The sequence below is a fragment of the Belonocnema kinseyi genome, chromosome 10, assembly GCF_010883055.1.
Source record: "Belonocnema kinseyi isolate 2016_QV_RU_SX_M_011 chromosome 10, B_treatae_v1, whole genome shotgun sequence".
In the NCBI taxonomy this organism is placed as follows: domain Eukaryota; kingdom Metazoa; phylum Arthropoda; class Insecta; order Hymenoptera; family Cynipidae; genus Belonocnema; species Belonocnema kinseyi.
Window position 1 is genome coordinate 37748208 of NC_046666.1, and position 5731 is coordinate 37753938.

At 31.6% G+C, this 5731-nt stretch overlaps 2 protein-coding genes across 3 annotated transcripts in view; both read right to left on the reverse strand.

The window, feature by feature from the left end:
• LOC117181350 overlaps positions 1-5731 on the reverse strand; it is a 79679-nt gene that overhangs the window by 47296 nt on the left and 26652 nt on the right. The gene's annotated exons all lie outside the window — the stretch shown is intronic.
• Positions 1-5731, reverse strand: part of LOC117181352 — a 28912-nt gene that overhangs the window by 22093 nt on the left and 1088 nt on the right. Inside the window, exon 1 of one of the 2 annotated variants that reach the window (XM_033373926.1) lies at positions 1191-1339. The exons of the other annotated variant lie outside the window; for it this stretch is intronic. The gene's annotated coding sequence lies outside the window, so the exon portion shown is untranslated. Of the gene's footprint in view, positions 1-1190; positions 1340-5731 lie in introns of those variants that run through there. 2 annotated transcript variants of the gene reach the window in all.

Sequence of the window (5731 nt, forward strand, 5' to 3'; positions counted from 1 at the left end):
TCGCATCTCAAAGAGTAAAGACCTGCCTTCCAAGTGCCTTTAATAAATTGATTCTTTTTAAATAAATCTTTTATATTTGTTCATAACCTGTTTTCCAGTACATAATTATTAAATTTTAAGATCAGAGCCACCTTTCTTAGTGCTTCTTACTTATTATCCCAAATTTTCAACTCGATGTAGCGCTTTGTGAGAAAATAAGTTGGGAAATAAAAAAAGTGAGGGTAAGGTAGGAATCTGGTCACGTGACCCACTCATTACATGGCCTTAAATATTGACTGCTTTAATGCAAGTTTCAGTGTAGTTCAATTTTCAAAGAAATAAATGAATACTTAACTAAGAAAAAGAATAATAAAATGGAAGGGTTAATTACACAGTTAAAAAAAATTCTTAACAAAAAAAAAAGAATTTTCAACAAATTCGGTGCATTTTTAAGCATTCTCAAATAAGAAGAATAATATTTTACGAAAAAGATGAAGTCTCAACAAATTACATTAATGATCAATTATATTGTTACTAAATTTTTGATCACATTGCTGAATTTTGAACGAATGAAATATAAATTTTTAACCAAAGAGATGATGAATTTTTTAAAAAGAAGAATAATTTTCTACCAAAAAAGCGAATTTTTGGACCTCAAAAAAATTTATCTTGACCAATGAGAAAAGTAGTAAGGCATCAGAAAGCTGAAAAAACATGTAACATGTAACTACAATAAAAATAATGCATTCCAAGTTTATTTTGTACTCTGTTATTTACAATATAAATTGAATCAATATTTCAGAGTTGTATCTAGTTTACAAAGCCATCAGTAAAAATGTCGTTTATTTGAATGTTCAGAACTTCCAGCAGATTTAAAAATCAAGCTCAGAAAAAAAGGTATCATTTTGATATAAATTTTCTGATCCCATGTGAGTGGGGATTGAGCATAAGTTACAAGGGGGAGTCCACCATGTTGGTTTGCAAAAGCAAGGAGAGTGAGAGAAGGAGAACAGTCTGCGCTCTCTCTCTCTCACTCTCTCTCTCGCAATACCGGTTTGGCAAACCAAGATAGACCGCCTCGCTTTAGTTATTTTGAACCCGTTACGCCCTTTCTATTTCCTATGTCCATGGTAAATTCAAGTTATTTTTTATCTTATCACTGATGAAGAGTGATATTTGAACTGATTCCGACGTAACGTTCTATAACTCACCGTAATTTTTCGCGCCAAATTGAGAGGTTATGTTTTTCCCTGCCCTCCTCCGACGAGTTGTAGATACATTCAAACGCGAGTTGTTTCCACGCCGATGCCGTCCAGCCGGACCAGCTATTATAAGGAAGAATTAAAGTCAGGCAATGCACATCGAAATTCCAAAGTATTTCACTGAACCAACGTTGAAATTATTGCAAGAAACAATGAAATATCACGCGAAAAATGTACCTCAATTCATTCGAATTATATGCAATGACCTGGCAAATATTTCATATTACTGACAAAGAACACGCCACGTAAGGCTTAGGTAGTAACCGATTCCGTAACCTTGAAACTGTCTGGGGAGAGGTAACGGGGGAGGAAAACGGCATGGGCGAGCCAAAATGTCTGCTTAACTATCTTGCCTTCAGGATTGGTAGTTTCTTGCTTTAAATTTACCGGATGCAGGCTTTTCGTTCTTGCGCGTTTTTTAACATTTATGTGAAAGCAATACTTTTTTTATTCACGCTGATTTTTTAATAAAGAATTATTTTACGCTTATCAGTTGTTAATTTTTTGAAATGATAATTACAAACCGAGAGAATAGCTTTCAAAAGCATTTTTAATCAAAGATTTGGTAATTTAAATTTAAAAAGCCTTTTCTTTTCTTCAAAATTTAAATATTTTTGAAAATTAAAATATTTGGTTGAAAATTTATGTATTTTGTTGAAACTTTGTCTTTTGCGGTAGAATATTAATCTTCTTAGTGACAAATTCACCTTTTTGTTTAAAAACTATTTTCTTTAGTTGAAAATGTATTTCTTTGCTTAAAAATGTAAATAACAGATTGAAGTTTCTTTTAAGGGATCGAAATTTGGTTGAAAATTCATCTATTTTGTTTAAAATTGTTCTTTTTGATTGGAAATTCATTTCTTTGGTTGATAATTCATTCCTTTATTTGAAAAATATATTTTTTTCATTGAAAATTATTATTTTTAACTAAAAACTTAACTATATTTCCTTTCATGTCGAGAATTTATTTTTCAGGTTATACATTTATTTTTATTGGTAAGAAATTAAGCTTTTTTTTGAAAATGTAACTATTTCGTTAAAAATGCATCTATTTGGTAAAAAATATGTTTTTTTTTAGTTGAAGATTAGTCATTTTAGTTAAACATTCCTTTCTTTGGATAAAAATGTAAGTACAGTGAAACCCTTCAATAGCCCTCCCTTCTACAGCCCTTCCGAGGGCTACAATGAGTTTATATCCACCCACCGCCAGCCCCAAAATCGGCACTATAGAAGAGTTTCAACATATTTTGTTGAACATTCCTTTGACTACAAATAATTCTTCCTTTTTTGATTGAAAAAAAAAACTGTTTTGGTAGAGAATTCATATTTTTGGTTACAAATTCAACTATTTCTTCACAAATTCGTCTTTTTTGGTTTAATTCAACAGGTTCAAAATTCCTTTTTTCAAATTAATTTTTTTAACGGAAATTTATTATTATGCCATTTTCGATTTAAAATCTTTTTTATTTTAAATTTCAACTATATGGTTTAAAAACTGTCTTTCTTGATTACAAATTTATCTAATATATTTGAGGATTTAACTATTTTGTTACAAATTTGTCTTTTGGTAGAAAATTTATCATTCAAAAAATTCTGCTAAGGTTACCGAATTTTCAGTTGAAATAGGGATAGCATAGATTTTCTGTAATGGTTACCGAACTTTCTGCAGAGTCTAGAAAATTTAAAGTTAATTTATAAATTCACGAATATTTTCTGTAACATTTACAGACTTTTTGATTAAATTTTTGTAATGCAAAGATGTTAATTTGACAGGAAATTTCAGTAAATGTTACAGATAATATCTGTAAATTAAAAAAATAACTTAAAATTTTGTTCAGAAAAAACGGGTACGTAGTAAAAAAGTTTGAAAAAAATGGCCTGGGAGAAAGTCATCATCAGGGGACCGTCACCTTGGGTCAGGCATTGTCTGGAAACCGCTACCCTTGCGGCGGGCGGTAGTTTGTCGAGCGGGGAGCACTCGAATTGCGCCAGCGGTCAACCACTCTCCCAAACTGAAACCTGAGTTGCGCCAAGAAAAAAAGGTGTAAAAGTGGGTAGTTTTCAGATAGCATGATTTGCGCTACAGTTTTCTTCAGGTGCTCCTCCTATAAAAATGGGACAATGGGCAAGAAGTCTTGAAATACACTTCCCATGAAAAACAACGTATGATTGAAACTGACAAATGCGTTTTCTGTTTCCTTATACTATGTTCTAGCTAGAATGTAAAAGTGAAATATATTTCTTATATTTCTGCATGAAACATATAATTATTAACATTATTTGGAAATGTATGTAGTAAGGATGCGAAAAGGATGCATGGCGAAATCGTCAAATAAAAATAGTCCTTCGACAAAAATTTAAATAGTTACATTTACAGTTTAAAAAAATATGTTTTGCAATCAAAGGATGAGCACTCCATTAGTCGGATAGGTTTTGTATTTTGGAAGCTGGCGCAATTCAGGAAGCGAAGAACGAGGGCCGCCTAGCTAGCAAGTAAGACTCTGACCGCTGGCGCAGTTCGTGTGCACCGCTCGAGCGGACGGTTTTTGGCCTCTCGAGACCTTCCCATTGTTTCAGATTAGAAAATCGGAGAAAAATCGGAATTTTGTACAATATGAATTAATTCAATTTTAATTTACTGCATTAGCCTCGTTATATTATTCTGAGTGAATCAAAAACAGGTTGATAAAAATCGGTCAATATTTTCAATTTCAGTTGAAATTTAAAGCTTTATCTACCTGACTCTTTTACGAATCCAAGCATACCGCACAAGTAATGATTGTTAGAAATAGTTTTTCATTAACTAACCGTAAGGAGTCGAAATAAAGTGCAAAAGAACAGTACCTTTTTTAATAACAAATAGCTTTTCTCGAAACCTATTTATTATTTTGAGCTCAAATTTTGCATATACTATCAGCTCCATAAAACACACATTTCCAGAGAATTTAACGGACGCGCATATACTTTTCGCAAAAAAAACTAGATTTTGCAAAACGGCCATTTTTGCCGGTTTTTATTACTTTTTTAGGGAACAAATCAAACAATCTCAATGTGCGACCTACCAAATGAAAGATCTTTTTAACATGTTTAATTAATTTTTTAATTTGTTTTGTCGCAAATCAATACGTTGATCGCAATCTGCCAAATATCTGGATTCGCTAACTTTCAACATTGCGCAATTCGTTATGATCAAATATTTTTTCCTGTAAACATATAGGCTTTCATTCCAAGCATTGACACTACATCATGGCGTATCTCGTTTCATTCCAAAAATTTGTGGTGAAAAAATCCTTCATTCCCTGGACTAAAACTATTTTTTGCTTCGGGGATTTTTGAGGACCTAATGAAACAGCGGGTTTTCGCTTTATTCATAAAAAGGACTAAAAATTTTTTAAATTAAATTTTGGGACAAGCGACAGAACTTGTGAAAGAAATTAATAGACAAAAGTTGCTCATCCAAAAAAAGTAAAACGCATTCATTGTCATAAAGAAATTTTTCATAGGACATGTAGCTTTTGTGTCAATCGCAAAAAATAACATTCGAAGAGGAATAATTAATTTTTTTGCTAACGTCACGAGACGAAAAAAAAAGGAATACACAAAAGTTGTTCACCAAAAAAGGATGTACAAATTTGTTATTGATCATTTCTAGATATGACGAGTACATAAACAAGAAGTAAATAATACATGTTTCAATCCAAAAAAAGTAAGATTGAAAATAAAAAATTTAATTTGTAGAAAAATGACATCAGGAAAAAAAATGAAAAGGCAAATTGATTTAACCAAAATATATCTCCTTTTTTTGGTTGAAGGCTCTTGTTATCAAAATAAATTAAAAATAAAAAATTTACTTTTTAAAAAAGGACAGACCCTGCAATAACATTTTATGGAAGCAAACTTTTCGCCTAAATTATTTCTACTAATTCGATTAGAACCACCGTACGCTATGATGCGTCTTTTAAATTTCAATCGTACAAAATAAACTTGAAAATGAACAAATTAAATCTAAACAAATTTAAATAAAATGTTTCATAACCATTTCTTTCTTAATAACATTCTTTCCCGTGCAGAAATTCCAATTTGGATCTGATCGGGGCCAGATCTGGCAAAATTAGGCCCAAATCAGGCTATCTAGATGGGGCCAGACTCGAAATGAAACGCGATGCCCGATCGGGGCCCGAGCACTGCGCCCAGAGAAAACCATACCTAGCCCCGATCGGGCCCATATTAATTTATTTTTCTTATTCTTAATTAAAAGGGATTCTTAAATAAAATAATATTAAAATCGAATATATAACCTCCTTAACTGAAATTTGAGAATATAAATATCAGGTTATCTAACAGATCGCGGTATGAAAAAAATTAGAGTATCTCAGACACTTTTTTCTAGCAAACGGAAAAAGTCAAACGACGCATTATAACAGCCAGCATTTGTGTTTGATAAACCGTTTAAGTATTTTGCAATAGATTTTTGGTTTTAATTTCTAAAT